Below are 18,079 nucleotides of genomic sequence, written 5' to 3' on the forward strand. Positions count from 1 at the left end.
TCAACCAGTTAAACATTCAGTACATAATTCTCCAAAAAGCCATAATGATACTGTCAAATGCCTTATTTTAATGAAGACATAATATACATAACCGCATTATTTTGATTTACCATTCTAAGAATTCTGACAGAAAGATGTATTAGTCTGCCAGACTTTTTCTCCACTGAAACTAGACTGAAATCCTCATGATCAGTAATTGTTTTCTAAATCAGTGGTTCTCAACTGGGGCAATTTTGCCCCCCAGGGGACATCTGACAATGTCTGGAAGCATTTTCGGTTGTCACAACTTGGGAGAGTGGTGCTACTAGCATCTAGTGAGGAGAGGCTAAAGATTCTGCTAAACATCCTGCAATGCAGAGGAGAGGCTCCCATAACAAAGAATTATCCAGCTTCAAATGTCAATAGTGCTGAAGTTGAGAAAGATTGTTCTAAATCCTGAGTCCTACAGGAAAAATCAGGTTCATGGAGACTAATCTCATTGCTTTCATAATTTCAGTTAGGAAAAAGAGAATTTGTTATGCTGCATTCTCCAATCCTCATTATATCTGTTTCCCCAAGTTTGGAGTCCCAGAGCAGCATTAGGACTACCGAAGTAAAGGAGTTTCTCTGAAGCTCTTGAAACACTGATTATGACAAACCTCAAGAGTGCAAACCTCTTCAAGTTCTCAGTCTTGTACCTCCAGGTGTTATTGCTAGAAACAATACACACCTTGTCTCCAAATGATAGGGGAGCAAGTGATGATGCGATGTACACCTACTTCTTTTTTTTTTTTTATTGAGTTATTGATAGGTTACAATGTTGTGAAATTTCAGTTGTACATTAATGTTTGTCAGTCATGTTGTAGGTGCACCACTTCACCCTTTGTGCCCACCTCCCACCCCACCTTTCCCCTGGATGTACACCTACTTCTAATGGAGAAAGCAAAGGAAGGAAGGAAATGGAAGGGACTATGATTGCTTCCTAAGCTAGAGAATATTCTGGATATGCCTCAACAAACTGAACCTACAAAATTCCTCAACAAACTGACTCCAGACTGGTGAAACATCGGAGAGGTCTCTAATAGCGTCACAAAAGACATGTTAAGTGTATATGCATAGCCAATCTTTTTTTTTTCCTTTTTTTTTTTTTGCTGAGGAAGATTTACTCTGAGCTAACATCTGTTGCCAATCTTCCTCTTTTTTTCCTTTTTATGTGAGCCGCTGCCACAGCATGGCTGCTAACAGATGAGTGGTGTAGGTCAGTGTCTGGGATCTGAACCTGGGCCACTGGAGCAGAACACACCAAACTTAACCACTAGGCCACTGGGGCCAGCCCACACATGCCCAATCTTAACACCCTAGAATTTTAGGGCTCAGTGGTATAGTTATACTGACTTCAATCCAACTGTACATTTAGATTAAGTACTGAAGTAGAGATGCATAAAGATAAAAACTTAAAGAAAAATAATACAAAACAATCTGATCTATTGTGGTGCAATGTTGCAGGTAATTCTCTTTCCTGATTTTTATTTCTAATGTTATTAACGATAATTAGCAATATTAATAATATTGCATATGCAATAAAAACTGTCCAAACTGCTGTAAGGCGCACATGTTAAAAAAAGGTTTTTATGAGACCTAGGCAAAACCTTTTTCTTTTTTTGAGGAAGATTAGCCCTGAGCTAACATCTGCTGCCAATCCTCCTCTTTTTGCTGAGGAAGGCTGGCCCTGAGCTAACATCCGTGCCCATCTTCCTCTACTTTATATGTGGGACGCCTACCACAGCATGGCTTGCCAAGCAGCGCCACGTCCGCACCCAGGATCTGAACCGGCGAACCCCAGGCCGAAAACCATTTTTATAATGACATAATAAAAACATAGGGATCTCTACATATATAAGATTATTCAATTGCAACAGTTTCTAATATGGAAAGAACTTAAATATCTGTCAACAGGGGATAGGCAGCAAATCCATACAACAGACACCATGCAGCTGTTTAAAAACAAAACAACCTCAGAAGCTCTCTGCCTACAAATGAGGAAGAATCTCCAATACATATTAAGTGAGAAATAACAACAAAGCGCAGAACAATGTATATAGCAAGCTATCACTGCTATATACAAAAGGGAAAAATAGATCCAATTTGTTCATAAAAAGGTAAATATTTTGAGTGATATACAAAAAATAATAATATTGGTTGCCTTGAGGGAGAGGAAATGGGTTTCTGTAAGTGCAGGAAAAGAGGAAGAGTGGTGTCTTTGGTACTTTTTGAATTCTGAACCATGTTGCTATTACCCACACAAAGAGTAAATTTTAAAAAACTAAAACAACAACCCCCTAGGGAATCCTTTAAAACTAACAAATAATTATTCTGTATGAATTATATTTCCCTATATAGGGAACCCCGATGCAACAAATAGTGTTAGGCTAAGATTGAAGACAATTTAAAACAGTGGGTCCCCATCCAGACAACACATCTAAATCTATCTCGGGAACATCTGATGAACTCTGGTTTCTCAGATGAGTATCCTTCACATAACATTCTCTACAGGAAAAAATAACATTGTTCTAAGTTTGTAAAAGCCTTTTTTCTTCCTGAGACCAGGTTTTGTATCTGCAAAACAAGGGCATGAACCAGAGTAGTTTGCTAGATATTTTCTCCCCCTCTCTGGTAAAAGAACTTTTACCAAGCTAAGAGCAATTTATACTATTAACATATAAAAGAGATAAAAGGGCTGTGCTGCTAAAGGTAGGAGTAAGGAGCACCTCCCTCAATGTTTCCTTTCTGCCAGCTACTGCAGCACATCAGAAAAAGCCCAAGGCTTCAAAGACCTCAAGCAACCACGATACCAACAGTTAACATTTACTGAACACTTTGAACACGCCAGGCACTGTTGTAAGTGCTTTATGTGTATTAACTAATTTTATCTTCACAACGATCCTATGATGTAGCTAATATTATCTCCAATTTGCAGACAAGGAAAGAGTGGCAAATATGGAGAATGGTTAAAAGAATGGACTCTACAATTTAACTGCTGGGATTTGAAACCTGGCTCTCCTACCTAATAGTTGTGTAACCTTGAGCAAATTACTTAAACTTTGTCTCTGTTTCTTCATTGCTAAAATGGAGATAATGGTAGTATCTAAACACAGGGTTGTTATAAGGATTAAATGATTTATAAATTATCTGTTTCTTACTACTCCTAAGTGTCTACCCAAGTTTACACAGTTACCAAGTAGCAGAGCTAGGCTTTGAACACAGGCAGTCTGAAGTGTACATTTCTACTTTGCTAAAAGGCAATCAATCACCTGAAGCATGAGTTTAAAATCTTGGTACCCAAACAAAAATTTCAGAGTTCTTCCCTTGTTAAATAGAAAATTATTTAGACTATTATGCTTATTCTTACCCATAACTCGTCAAATGTAAAGTCAATCCTGATGATATTCTAGTAAGTTGTATCTTTAAAAATTTCTTTTAACATTTGAAACCTTAAAAGTTTATATTGAAGAGCTTCTCCTGTTTATCCATATTGCATTTAGACAACATCCCAGCAAAGAAGCACCATGAAAGAAATGTTTACTTACTTCTATTCCAGTGCGGAAATCCGAGGGCAGCTTAGCTAAGACTGCTGCTATACAGCAATATCATAGAGCCCAGCTGTCCATTTACAGCTTGAAAACTGATGCCAGGAGAAGCAGAGCAGTAGGGAAATACTGGAAATCTAGGCAGTTTTGTTGAGTGCCTATCACTTTGCTTAAAGAAAAGTTTCAGTTATCCCACACCCCCATTTAACTTAAAGCACAAACCACAATCCAAGACAGAGTACTTTGGAGGTTAGTAATGATTTGACTCTCCTTTCTGTATTAGTTTCCTACAGCTGCTGTAACAAATAACCACAAACTTAGTGGCATAAAACAACATAAATTTGTTATCTTAGAGCTCTGTGTTTAGAAGTCCCAGTCAAAGTGTCTGCAGGAGGGCCGGCCTGGTGGTGCAGCGGTTAAGTGCACACGTTCTAGTTCAGCGGCCCAGGGTTTGCCGGCCCAGATCCCGGGTGTAAACATGGCACCGTGGGGCAAGCCATGCTGTGGTAGGCGTCCCACATATAAAGTAGAGGAAGATGGGCACGAAGTTAGCTCAGGGCCCGTCTTCCTCAGCAAAAAGAGGAGGATTGGCAGCAGATGTTAGCTCTGGGCTGATCTTCCTGAAAAAAAAAAAAAACCAAAAAACCAGTCTCTGCAGGGTTGTGTTCTTTCCGGAGGCTCTAGTAGAGAATCTGTTTTTGTGACTTTTCCAGTTTTTAGAGGCTGCCCTTTCATCTTTAAACCCTGCAACAGCCAGTCAAGTCTGTCATACTGCATCACTCTGACACTGACTCTTCTGTCTCCCTCCTCCATCTTTTCAAAACTCCTGTAATTACAGTGGGCCTATCAGCTAATCCAGGATAATCTCCCTATTTTAAGGTTAGCTGATTAGCAACCTTAATTCCATCTGCATCCTTAATTACCTCTTGCCATGTAATAACATATTCACCGGTTCTAGGGATAGATTAGGACATGGACATCTTTGGAGTAATGGGGGAACCATTACTCCATCTTCCCTGCCTTCCTTGGTTCAAATAATTCAGTGTTCATTCATTCAATAAGGTCATTTTATTGAGCACTTAATATATTTTAGTCTCTGGTAGGCACTGGGGCATACACAAACGAACAGGATGCTATCTTATTTGCCTATACCCGGCTGACAATTCATAAATCAGTACAGTTACTGACAGCTAGTTGAAGGCAGAGACTATAAGTAAGTAACTTTCTTTATATACCTGTGTAGTGGAATTCCATTAAAAGTGTTTTTTCTAGGGCCAGCCTGGTGGCGCAGAGGTTAAGTGCACACGTTCTGCTTCAGCAGCCTGGGCTTCCCGGGTTCAGATCCCGAGTGCGGACATGGCACTGTTTGGCAAGCCATGCTGTGGTAGGCGTCCCACATATAAAGTGGAGGAAGATGGGCACGGATGTTAGCTCAGGGGGCCAGTCTTCCTCAGCAAAAAGAGGAGGATTGGCAACAGTTAGCTCAGGGCTAATCTTCCTCAAAAAAAAAAAAAGTGTTTTTTCTTTGTAGCATATACAATTATGTGGCTGATGAGAAATTTTACATGAAGGCAATGTGGTATAATGAAAAACTTAGGTTTTTAAGAGACAGGCAAACTGAAGTCTAAAAATAAAATTGCCAGACTTCTCTGAGCCTCAGGCTTCTCATGTGTAAAATGTGAATAAGATGAACCATCTCAAAGTGTTTATTATAAGGATAAAAAACAAACACATGTTCTTCTGATACAGTATTCCACAAACGTTAACTCTCTTTCCCTTCTCATATTTTAAGTATCTAACATTCATTTCAACATTTTTTTAGTATATGTGTTGCCAAAGTGAGCACTCAACATTGTTATGACTTGCTTTGCACTAGACTATAAAAAAAATGTTACCCATAGTCCTTGCCCTCAAATTAAAAACGTTGTTGATAGGGTAACATACTTGCATACATGACATAATTAAGGAAAGATTAATGTAAAACCCCAATGGACTCCATTAAGATTTAGGACTTAAATATGGTTAGGAAAAGCAAATATACAGTGAGGTAATTAAGGCTGAATTCCTGTTTACCTTAAAAAAACAAAGCAAGCAAACAAAACCTGATCCATATATTGAAATACGGTAAGGGGGAAATTTAGAAGTGTCTACTTGAATTTCAGAGCTTGACTAGACCTTTGAGATCAATCTAATACAGTGATTTTCAAACTATTCCCTGGATCCCCAGAAATCCACAGATGTGAAGGAAAGGGAAACCCAGGTAGATCCCTTCCCTAATTTATTCTGCTTTACTGTTTGAGTGAAATGAAAAACTAGTAGATTAGATCAATTTTGGGATATGTGGATTTTACTAGTCCATAGTTCTCCTGAATTCCATCATCAAGTAAATGCTCATTCGGAATTCTGAGAAACAAGTACCAATAACCATAGAAATCCTATAGGCCTAGTTTTGCATTGTTTTATTAACGATTTGGTTACAATAGACACAAACTACCAATCATACCCACAAACCTTATCAACATCAACAGTACCGTGACCAATAACATAATACTCTGCACTTTCCCTGTGCCTAGGGGCTAATTCTACATATATTATCTTATTTCACACGCCAACCCTGCAGGCAGATTTAGAGGTAACTAATTTCTATGCCCAGTTTTTCGTTTCTACTTGCCAGGGAATTAAGGAAAACAACTTTCCGAAGGTCACACAAGACATGGGAGATCGAGTCCAGAACTCAACCAGAAATACATGGTTCTTTATTCTCTTAACATCAGGCTCCCTAATGAGGTCGAAGATGTAGCAGTCATCCATGAGGAGCGAGTAAAAGTGCACAGAAACATCATCACGTATAGACAGTAGTGCAAAATTCGAGAAATCTAAGCTGAGCTGAAAGTGGGAAAAAAAGAAAGCCGACCACCGCGCGGGTTCTTCCTCGGGTCCCAAGTCCGCAACACAGAACCCGGAAAAAAGCCCCCTCGGAGGGTCGCCGGCCCTACCGGCCTCACTCCCTACCTCATGGAGGTTCGGGGTCCCGCTCCTTTCCCTCATGGGTCCAACCCCCGGGCCGGTCCACTCCCTCACCGAGAGCCGCGGATCAGGGCTCCTGACGCAGTGAACAGCAGACACGGTCACAAGCCTGCTCCACAGAGCTCGTCCCGCCGCAGAGAAGCGAGCTCGGGTCGTACAGCAGGAAGCTACTCAGCGCGCAGCCGCCGCGGCCTCCAACCGCCCGCCAGCGGAGGGGGGCTAGGCCGCCCCCGGCCCGCTCGCCGCTGGCCGCGGCGAGGGGCGAAGCGAGCCGCGGCGCCGCGGCGCCCCGGCCAGGAAGGTAAGCAGCCATAGGTCTCTGCCCGCCACTCGGGTAATGCCAGTCTTAGCGGCAAGCTCGGCCCGCTTTTGCCTGTCTTTTCCGCCCCCGCTCCTGCAGCCGACGGGAATGGAACAGTCCCGCGGGGGGGATTGTGGGAGGCGCACGCGCGAGGGGTGGAGGGTATGTGGGGGGGGCCGGAGGCGGCGGCGGCGGCGGCGGCCGTGGCGGCGGTTGGTGGCCGTGGGGGTGGGGAAGGGGGGGAGGAAAGAAGAGGAGGTGGAGGAGGAGGCTTGGGCTCCCGCCGCTGAAGGTACGCGTGAGGGCCCGCGCCAGAGCCGGTTGACAGGGGCCGAGGGGACGTGGGGGACCGTGCGAGGAGGCGCCCCTGAGCCAGCCCGTACGGGCTGGCGGGCGCGCAAGGCGGCCGAAGGCGGTGGTTGGTGGGAGCAGCGAGCGACGAGCCCGGATACACTCCGGCGCGTGCGGGCGGGCGTGCGCGCTCCGTCGCCCCAGTTGGGTGAGGGGGGAGGACGGAGGGGGAGAACGCGAGGAGGGAGGAGTGGGTGGTGGGGGGGCACGAGGCGCCCTTCGCTCCCTCCCTCCCGAGGAGCTGCCGCCGCCGCCGCTCTGCCGCCGCCGCTCCCGCCGCCATTTTGGGTTCGCTTTGCGGAGGGGGAGACGATCCCCGTCTCGGTTGCGGGACCCGCCTCCCCTCAGTTTCGCCTGCTTAGCCCCACGCCTTTCCCTTCTCCTCTCTCGCATTTCCGCCAGTCCGCTCACCCGCTGGCCGCCTCCTGACAAGCGGGAGGGATCCGCTGTGGACCAAGGGAAGCGGAGGAGCCTGGCGGCGGCCGCCCCCTCTTCCCCACTTCCCTGCACTCTCATCTCTCTCGGCCTCGGCCTCTGACACGGTGAGTAGAACCGCCAGGGGAGGCCTTTGGGCCTAAGTACTCCCTCCGCGACTCAGTCCGTGGCTTCTTGCGAGCTACTGTCATCTCCCGGACCTGAACCTCCGGGAGAGCGGTGGTAAGGATGGGGGAGGGGAGAGGAGGGCAGGGGATCCTGAGCTTACCGGGAAGTCCCTCCTGGCGGGGCTGAAGGGGTGTCCCTGACAGGCGGGCTCCTGGCTTGGGGGAGGGGGCGGGAAAGTAAGCGAGTGGAGGCGGAGTCGGCTGTGCCCCTGACAGGTTAGTTTGTGTGTTGTGTAGACACGATTGGAGCATCCCCCATAGTCCAGACTGTGTCTGGTTAAGGGATAAGAGTGGCAGGAGGGGTGATCTTCTGAGAGTAGTCTACCTGTACGATCAGGTCTGTGGCGTCCCTGGCATGCTGAACTGTATGTAGGAAAGACAGAATGATCTCAGTGTTAGAAGTTTAATAAATGTTACTGTTTAGTTTGTACATGGAAAGACATGTTTTTAGTCTGGAAGACAGATGGTCTGTTGGTGTATAGCGGCTGTGTTTGTGTGTGTATGCAAGGAAGGAAAGTGTTCCGGAAGAGTTTGCTTGTATTTGTGTAAGTGTAATGGAGTTCCCCTTATAAGTTAGCTTATTTTTAAAATAAAACTTGGGATATTCCCTGTTGGTTGATGTGTGTGTGTCTTTTAGGGATTGGGAGCGCCGTATTACTTGTTGGGAAAGAGAAGTCACGGCAATATTTAGACAGTGTAGCGTATGTATGTGGGAGAAACTTAAGCCACTTAGGGTCTTAAGAATAGTTTGTTCTTTTGAACAGAGAGAATTGTGTAAATGTGAAGGCCCAGAATATCTTTAACGGAATAATTACTATGAGAGTGTAAAGAACAGATGGCCTTTTTGTTGACCTGAGTTTATATTAACGTTTTATGATAGAATAATGCTTTTGTATTTTTCACAGTCTTCTTTCAGTTTCTTTGTAATTCTAAATTTCTGTGAAAATGGTAGAATAGGTGTTTTCTCCCATTTTACAAAATAGGAAATTGAGGCATAAAGAGAGAATTTTTCCAAGGTCACACGTTAAATTGGTGACAAACTTGGAACTGTAACTCAGATGTTTTGACTGCTAGTCCAGTAGTCTGTTCACCATTCCCTGCTGCCTCAGGAGGTCTTTGTCAGGCAAATCTGAGTCTACTGGAAAGATAACGGCATATGTGACTGGTTGGATTGTATTTGGTAGAAATCAGTTATGTCAGACCTGTATGTGGAATGCAGGTTGTCCTTGCCAGGTTGGCATGATTATGTTATTTGTTGTTTATGAAGTAAGCAGAGCATTTCTGACACTTGAGCTGGTGTGTTTGAGGAAGGGATGTCTTCCATAGTTTAACTTATACCAGAGCAACTGCATAGGGGCTGACAGCTTAACTTTAAATGTATGGGAAGAAGGATCTTCTTTCATTCATGCAACAAATATTTATTGAATACTCAATAAACAGTTCCTGCTTTGGGGTGAGAATAATCAAGGTGACCCTATTGAAACAGTCTGGGTACACATGAGGGGGCCTGTCTCGACAGTGATAATATATTAAATCGAGCGAGATAGACAAGTCAGGGTGGAATTGAAACTAGAAGACCTTCCTCAAAAGTCTTTTCAGTTTGGACGGAATTTAGATCTTCCAGACATTTTAATATGGAACGATACAAGTGTATTTAAGAATCTAACAGGATGGCCAGTTTGTGATAGAGTGTGCCTTGTTTTGCATTTTCTTTTGGCATATATGTGTAAACTGTTTTTGGGATCTGGGAATTGTTGATCTATGTGCCTGTGAATATTGGAAGTTGTTGGCTGGGCTGAAGGAATTCTTCGAAAGACTAATTTTGTAATAAGGATCCCCTCTATGAATATGAAGGAAGAATATTTGAACTAAGCCAACTTAACTTTATTTTTCTGGAAAATGGAATATTTTTGATATGCTAGATTAGTGGTTCTTAAGGTTTTTTGGCGTCACTTATTCTTCTGAGAATCTGATGAAAGACCCTCACTGTGGAAAATGAACATAAGCACAATCACGCAAATTGTGCGTACAATTTCAGGAACTTAAATTCTAATGAAGTAGAACCAGTTTATATTCAGGTCTCTTTTGAAAAGCTTTTAAAGACATATATATAGTTTGAGAGTGGAGTTGTTGATGTGAGTTTAAGATGAAAGGTTCTTTGCCAGTATTTGAGCATGCTGACAGTAAGGAGAATTTTAAGATCCATGTTTTTTATTTTTTATTTTATTCTTTATTCTTTGCGAACTTATTTCTGCAGTGTTAGTACCTCATTCTGAATTAAGTGATGAGAGAATATAATATGGCACAAATGTTATAGCTTTATTCTTTTTCATTTTTTTTTAATTCTGAAACATCTCTTTCCAGTTTTGCATTGGGACTGAGGTCTTGTAAAACTCATTTCCTGGAGTTTATCGTAGTTATAACAAACATTATTGAGTTAATTCTATGTGGGGGACACAAAGATGGATAATAAAATATATGACCTCTGTCCTTGAAGAGATTTTAATCCAGTTGAAGCTATGAATTGTGTGATGGCAGGAGCTTTCAAGGACAAAGAGGAGTAGAAGATGAGGTTTCATGACTTAATAGCTGAGAGTTCTTGCCATTACTTATTCTTAGGAAGCTATAAGTTCTTCACACTCTGTATGCAACTTTGTAGCTAAAAAGTGTTTTTTGGTATCATCTGATGTTTTTGGATGAAGGAACTCTGGTTTGAAAAGGAGGCAAACATTGGTTACATTCCTTATCTTGTTTTGGATGTATTTCTATAGTGAGTTTATGTAAAAAGATCTTAATGTCATTTTTGAATATACGTGTATGTAGAAAACACTTCTGGGGTACAATCCAGTAGCTACTTGACAGACTGCCCATGAATCTAGTACTGGGAATTAAAAGTAATTACTGCATTTTTAAAAGAAGAAGAAGTTCAGAAAGGTGTTTTAATAGGACAGGATTCAGTAAGATAGTGGAGAGATCCTGAGAAAAATGGTCTGATTGTCTCTTCTCTTTATTGTCATGTCCTCTGTGTAAAAGTGTCATATAACTTTGTGAAAAGTTTAATATTTTCTCTAATTTTTAACTTGGGTAGTAGGTTCATGGGGTTTTTTTCTTTTTACAACATGTTATATATGTGTGTAGTGTGTATATATTTGTGCCTGTAAACACATATGTGTATAGTCGCTTTTATGTGTGAGATAGTCCATAATTTAAAAAATAATGCTTGTAATAATCACAAGAAATTATTCAGGATCTTTACGGATCAAGAATGGAAAGTGATTTTCATGTCCTATTCTTGAGTTATATTCTAAAATGCGGAGCATAACTTACCTATATCTTGCTAGGCACTGTGTCTTTACAGTATTAGCGGTGCTACTTGAGGCTTTATTCTAAGTCGTCTTCTGTACCTTGTGAATAAAGAATTGGTCACGTTCAATCCTGCCCAAAATGGTCTGCCTGCACACAGTAAAGTTTTCCATATGTGTAGGTGGTGCATCTCTAGTTAAATAATTTCACGTTGCTATTTGAGTTATGTGTGTTGGTCTAAGTCTTTTAAAGGTAATATATAGCCTTACCGAAATCTGCTGTGAGGTCTACTTTTGTGCCAGCCTTTCCAGAAACAAGAGATGTCTTAAACTTGGCCGCCATAAGAGAGGGTAGTGGAAGTAGTTTTTGTTTTGTTTTGAGCTATATTGCTAGGGTTTTTTAAAAATATAATTTTTCTTTAAATTTCTTGTAATTCTTTTTGTTTATATTCTTTTGTATGGAGAGGTTAGATCTTCATATTTACAATTTGTCATCTTAGTCAATGAAAACTGTTAATCTTATATTTCATGTTTTAGAAATCACTTTTTTAGTTACTACCTCTTTGGGGGTGTTAATGGCAGTGTAATGTTGACATAACATAATGAATAAGTTATGACTTCAAGTGATGACAGAAATTTAACGAATAACCTTACTGCTCTTTTAGAGTTGTATTTCCTTCATTGAACATCTAACTTTTTTTATGTTTGAAGGATCTGTAAGATTTTATTATCGGCATTAATTGTTTTTGCTTTGCATAGTTTTTAGTCATTTGCTCTCAGATATATGCCAAGTTGATGGCAAGATTATACACTTTTTAATTTTAATTTTGGTCATTTTTTAAATGGAAAATTTCCAGCATACAGAAATGAAGAGAATAATATAATAATTCTCGTGTAATCAACATCAGCTTCAACTGTTATCAACACCCAGTTATCACGCTATATCTGCATCTACTAGCCTCTCTTCCTCACCCCTCTTTGCTTATCTTGAAGCAAATCTTCCAGACATTATCTCATTTCATCCATAAATACTTAAGTGTATACATTCTTTTCACTCTTAAATGAGGAATTATTTCTCCATAGTTAGGTTTATGAACTTTTTAAGTAAAGTATCTGATGATAGTTGGAACTAAACTAATTATACCAAATTCTTCTGTTATGCATTACCTGTTAATAGGATTTCCCTTTACAAACTAAGAAGGCATGAGCTGACTAGAAATTCACCTCACTGCTTTTAGATGTTTTCATTAAAAAATGCAAACAGTTAGTTCCTGTGTTTGCTAGAAAAGCTTATTAGCTTTTTTCAAACACACAAGTAAGAAATAATGTCTCTTACTTGTTATTGTTTTGGTTTTTTTAGTCATAGTGACAAGATCCTAAAAACATTCTCTAGTTTCTCTTAGTGCCTTTTCATTTTCTAACTGGATCCACGTACCACAAAAAATCAGATAATACTAGTGATGTTGAACAGGAGCTGAAATTGATCTAAAATCAACTTGCTATTAAAAGAGAATGAAACGTACATTGTTTTGAATTTTGAAATTCTAATTGTGGACATTTGAAAATCCATACCATATCTTAAGTTGCTAAATAAGAAGTATGTTACAAAGGATAATTATCATAATGAGTAGAAACATTGTAGAAAAGAAAGTAAATACTCCTTTTGAGTTACAAAGATGAATCAGAGTATAGTGATTTGAAGTGGTTGCTAGTAAAGTAGAATTTAGATAGATATCCTTTCCTTCTGCAGTAGGCTGACAGTTATATTATAATTCAGATGAATGTGAGTTCCATCATTAGTGAAAGTTTGGTTAACTTATCTTTTGTTATATCTTATGTTATAGTCCTACAGTAAATAAATCATGAATCTTTGACTTACTCTTCTTGTTTTACATTTTATTCTATCTTTTTCACACTTGATACCAAATCGCTGTTCCCATTCAGTTTTATTTGTCCTAAGACCACAGGTGGGCCACGTGTCAGATCGTAAAGTAGCTATATCCTGGATTCTTGGTGTAAATGACAGTATTTAGAATGTGGAGATGTTCCTTATTATAAGGTTTCTTAGGCTCCAGAGTTTAAATATTTACTGATATAAGAAGCCTAACAGGGCCGAATGGAGAGAATTTAAAAGATTGTCTTTGGACGAAGAAACTGCTAACTCTGACGTTTGAGGAAAGAGGGGAGTGAATCAGTCATGTATAATAATTATTGGGTGAATATTATATGTGGTAGAAGGGTCTTCAAAGGAGATTGGAGGATATAAATCTCAAGTAGAGATTCCATCAAGCTAAATGATAATACAGGTTGGGAAGTTAAAGTTTAGATGCAGAAGCATATCGAAGAAAAAGACAGTAATCACTTTGACACTGCAATGAGTTAGAGATTTAAGTTTATTTTATTTGCATTTGTGTGTTTAACTTGAGAAAAAACTTCAAATATAAAACAAGATTAGGGCTTAATTTGGTTTAACAGATATTTCTTCTGTTTGTTCATTCATTCATTCATTCATCATTCATCATTCAGCCAACTAACATTTTTCTAATGCTTATTCCATTCCCGTTTCTATGCTTAGGTGTTGGGGAAAAAGACATGATTTTTTTTTGCCTCAGAGAGTTGTGAATCTAGTAAGAGGAATCATGTTAACAAACGTATTACAATATACAGTGTAATACATGTAGAGAGGGGAGGAAGTTCTTAAATCTGTGAGGAAAAAGGAAAGGTTAGGGATGGCTTCCTACAAGTGGGAAGAACCAGGTTTTAAAGGATAAATATGAGTTATTCGGTAAGGCTTAGAGAGGGCATTCTAGGTAAAGGAAGATCATCTGCAAAGGTATGAAATTGAGTATAACAGCAGAATTAGTTCAGGGGACTGTAGTTTGGATCAGTATACTTTCCACCCATTCTCCTGTGAGTTCCTTTGTCTTCACTGCTCTGTAAAGGCCTTTGTACTTAGAGATCATCAACAAAATAAAGATGAACCATGTTCAATACACTCTACTTAGACAAAATAGTATATTGTTGCAGTTAAAGATAGCTTCTAACAAAGATTAAAATCAAGAAAATAATTGGTTATGTTTTACTCAGAAAATTTTTACTGCAATACACCTCATTCCTTCAGCATTTGTTAATCAAGCCTTGATTATAATAGATATCCAGCCAAATAAAATAAATGTATAATTGCTTTTCTTAATAATGAACAAATCTCTGAGCCTCCACATTGGTATGTTTCCCCACAATTTGTTGAAAATCCCAAATTGTGATTAAGACCATGGACTCTGAAATCAAATTGACTAGGCTCAGATCCCAGTTTTGCTACTTACTGACTGTATAATCTTTAGCAAAATACTTATGTTTTTTGATTTCTTTGACTGTAAAATGATGACAATACTTACAGTGTAGGGTTGTTGAGGGATTGTACGAGATAATATGTGTAAAGTGCTTAGCATAATGTATTCATGTAGCAAGTACATAATACAAATTTGCTATTAAGTTATTTCTCCTCTTCATTTTCTGAAAAGAGAAATTTTTTTAGCAAAACAAATTACCTCCCTTATATATATATATATTTCCTATAAGAGGAAAAATCAATGCAAAATACATTTTTGAAAGTATATGTAAACGACTTCCTTACATGTGTACATGCTTTTTCTAATTCTCAATTTATCTTATTTTCCTCACATGTAAATTTTACTTTTGAATATGAAAGTAATTCCCACTTAACTTGAGACTAGGCTTTTGTGTTGGCTTCTTTTTACCTTCTTACCAAATCAAGAATTTGTCTCCAAAGTGAACAGGGATATATCTTAGATCTATAGGGGTGGACGACCTTAAGTCTTTGAATTGAAGTGGGTTGGGTTTTGACAGTTCCTTTTTTAAAGCTTATCAGTATTTCCTTTGAGTTTTAGGAGCTCAGTGCATTCTTCTTCTAAAGTGGAACCCAGCTCTTTCACTAAACAATCTCATTTGATTCAGAAACAAGATCAACATGTATTTATTGAGTGCTTATTATGTGCCAGGCACTAGGATACAGTGCTGAACAAATAAGGGCCTTGGCCATTTTCATTTTCTTTTTCCAGGACAAGATCTTTCAGTACTGCTTTAACATACTGCTCTCATCATGTTACATGTGGTTCAAGCAAGACTTTTGTTCTTAAGGTATACTAGAGATTTCTGAAGGAATGTCTTGGGATATGATTGTTTTATGCCAGAGCAAATCAATTCTAGGCCAGAAATCTCTTCCTCTTGAGGAATCTTTATTGTGTGCTTACGTTTTATCCAGGCAATCTATTGGACACTTAGTCCCTTGGGATATCAGTGGGTTAAGACCTTTGTTCAGAGTCAGATAAAAACTAGCATTCTGCATCCTGTGCCTTCTAACAGAAGGGATATTCATTCTTTCATTCAACAAATATTAATTATATGCTTTATACCAAGTACTTCTCTAAGCCCAAGGGATACAGCAGTGAATAAAACAGTGAAAAATTACTGCCCTCATGGTGCTCACTTTCTATTGAGTAAAATATTAAATAAATGGATACGATGTCATAGCATTTCAGTGATAAATGTTGTATAGGGAATGTAAATAGGGTAAGGGGATGTTAGGTGGTTAGAGAAGTCCTTTGAGGCAGTGGTATTTGAGCAGAGACTTGAATGATATGAAGGACCCCATGCAGCTCTCTGGGGCATGAGCATAAGCCCTGAGACAGTAGTGTGTTTGGTGTGTTTAAGAAATAGGAAGGGGCTGGAACAGAGTAAACAAGGCAGGGAAGAATAATAGGAAAGAAGAGGTTAGGTAGAAGAGGTAGCCCGGGGCTAGATAATGTAGGAGCTTACAAGACTTGGCTAAGTGTCTAGGTTTTATTCTGGATTTGACAGGAAGCTATTGGAAAGTTTTGAGCAGGGAAGTGACTTAATCTAATATATGCACTTTGAAATGCAAGAGTGGTGTAACCAGAGTGACCACTTAGGAGGCCATTGTAATATTTGAGGCAAGAGATGATTGGGAGTTGAACCTAGAGTGTTATCAGGGAGATGGATTTGGGAGATGGATTTGGGATATATTTTGAAAGTAGTGGGGACGATAACTTAGGTTGCATGTGGGGTTTGAGTAAAAGAGTAGTCAAGAATGACTCCAATCATGGCCTCAATAATTTGATGCCGTTTGCTGAGATGAGGAACATTGGAAGAAGCAGATTGTGGGAGTGCAGAAATTAAGAATTTGGTTTGCTATACTGACTTTGAGTTTTCTATTAAGTGTTTCAGGTTGAGATATTGAGTAGGCAGTTGGATGTATAAGTCTTGAGGTCAGGGCAAATATAAATTTGGGTGTTGATCTGTGTAGAAATGCTATTTAGAGCCATGGGATTTGATGAGTTAACCTGGAGAGAGAATGTAGATAGAGAAGGGTTGAAGGTTTTGGACTCAGTTGTGGGTATTCTTGACACTTAGAGAAATTTAATCAAGAATACTAGGTTTAAAGAATCTTTTGATAATTTTAAGAATAGCTTCCTGACTAAGAAAACCTAACAAGTACTAACTAGTCAAGACATAGAGATAATAATAAAGTGGTTGATCAACAAATTGCTATTTTTTATCTGTTAGCTGTTTGTGTCGCAGAGATCAGAACACTCATGTTATACGAAATTTAGAACCAGAGTGCCTATTTCTGCTTGCTTATTACTCTGAAAAGATTGGTCGTTATCTTCCTAGATATCCATTGTGAACGGCAACATAAGGTAAAACAAATAAATACAAGTTTATAAAATGATGAATGAGGTATCAAAAGACATGAAGCTCCTTACCCATTAACATGATAACCATTTCTAGCTTTGAAAATTTACAGAATAAGAGTGAGATCAAACTGCCTTCTAATTACTTATTTAGTCTATCATTGGGCATTGTTAAACTTTCCTTTAAAGAAGCTGGTTTTTCATCTGTGGACTTAATGAGTCAAAACATCGAATATCCTGGATACATGTGTAGGATCTAATACTTGTGAATATTAGGGGCTTAATATTGTTTAGGTTGACTTGCTGCATATTTTGGAACATATTTCCTGGGTGTAGGTAAGGATTTATTTACATGTATTTGAGGTGTTAGAAATTGAAACAAATAGAAATAACAGACAATAAAGGCAGTCACAGCATATAGATTATTTATTGTTGATTTAAAAATGTGTCGGAAGTCCTCTTAGCTAATGCATGAAACAGATACTGTTGCTTGAGTACATGAATTCACACTTGCCAATCCACGTCTACCATTAGGAAAATGTAGGGCGCATCTGTTGAACTGGGACTATGCCTAAATAAGACCAGTAGTTTTGGACTTTGTCAGTCCAGGTAGAGAAATTAATTCCAGAACATTGAGGGGAACAATGTATTCCCCAGGGTTTATCTGGCCTCTTGTTGCTATTTTATAGAAATCACCAGAGAACTAAGGATCCATATCATGGATGATTTCTTTTTCCCAAGTCAAAGTGAGAATCATTGGTTTGTGTGCATTAGAGCCTTTCTCTTCCAGGCAAATGGTGTGTTAAGAAAACACTACCCCAAAATTTCCAGATAGTTTGCAGATCTTCTTAAGTAGAACTGAGATGTTTAAGATAGTGATGTGATTTGGAATTCAGATAAGGCTCTAAAAATATTTCTAGATGAATATATTCTACAAAAATCTGGAAACTGTTCACTGAGGCTTAGAAGATGGTTAAAAATGGCCACCCCCTAGTTTCATGGGCATCCGTTCTGCTGTACCTTACCTTAGAAACTGGCCTTGAAAACAGAACATCATAACTCTTTGTGGTGGTGGTAGTGGTGGTAGTAGTCATGGGCCCTATTAAGTATGTAATGAAACCTTTGTGCCCTTTCCTGAAAAGTGCACGTATGCACATAAAATTTTTGGTACATTATTTTTGGGAGTTCATAGGCGATT

The 18,079-nt window shown here is 39.5% G+C and overlaps 2 protein-coding genes across 17 annotated transcripts in view; one reads left to right on the forward strand and one right to left on the reverse strand.

Moving 5' to 3' along the window:
* The window catches only part of DAP3 (death associated protein 3), a 37,232-nt gene extending 29,167 nt beyond the window's left edge, over positions 1 to 8,065 (reverse strand). For 2 of the 8 annotated variants that reach the window (XM_070266261.1, XM_014739702.3), the window contains exon 1: positions 7,657 to 7,790. The gene's annotated coding sequence lies outside the window, so the exon portion shown is untranslated. Of the gene's footprint in view, positions 1 to 6,578; positions 7,030 to 7,656; positions 7,791 to 7,948 lie in introns of those variants that run through there. The other 6 variants (XM_070266260.1, XM_005610038.4, XM_005610036.4 and 3 more) reach the window with 6 other exon arrangements.
* ASH1L (ASH1 like histone lysine methyltransferase) overlaps positions 7,052 to 18,079 on the forward strand; it is a 209,511-nt gene continuing 198,483 nt past the window's right edge. For 3 of the 9 annotated variants that reach the window (XM_070268054.1, XM_070268057.1, XM_070268060.1), the window contains exons 1-2: positions 7,103 to 7,186; positions 7,648 to 7,787. The gene's annotated coding sequence lies outside the window, so the exon portion shown is untranslated. Of the gene's footprint in view, positions 7,187 to 7,480; positions 7,788 to 18,079 lie in introns of those variants that run through there. The other 6 variants (XM_070268055.1, XM_070268056.1, XM_070268061.1 and 3 more) reach the window with 3 other exon arrangements.

The sequence above is a fragment of the Equus caballus genome, chromosome 5 (genome assembly GCF_041296265.1).
Source record: "Equus caballus isolate H_3958 breed thoroughbred chromosome 5, TB-T2T, whole genome shotgun sequence".
Lineage (NCBI taxonomy): Eukaryota > Metazoa > Chordata > Mammalia > Perissodactyla > Equidae > Equus > Equus caballus.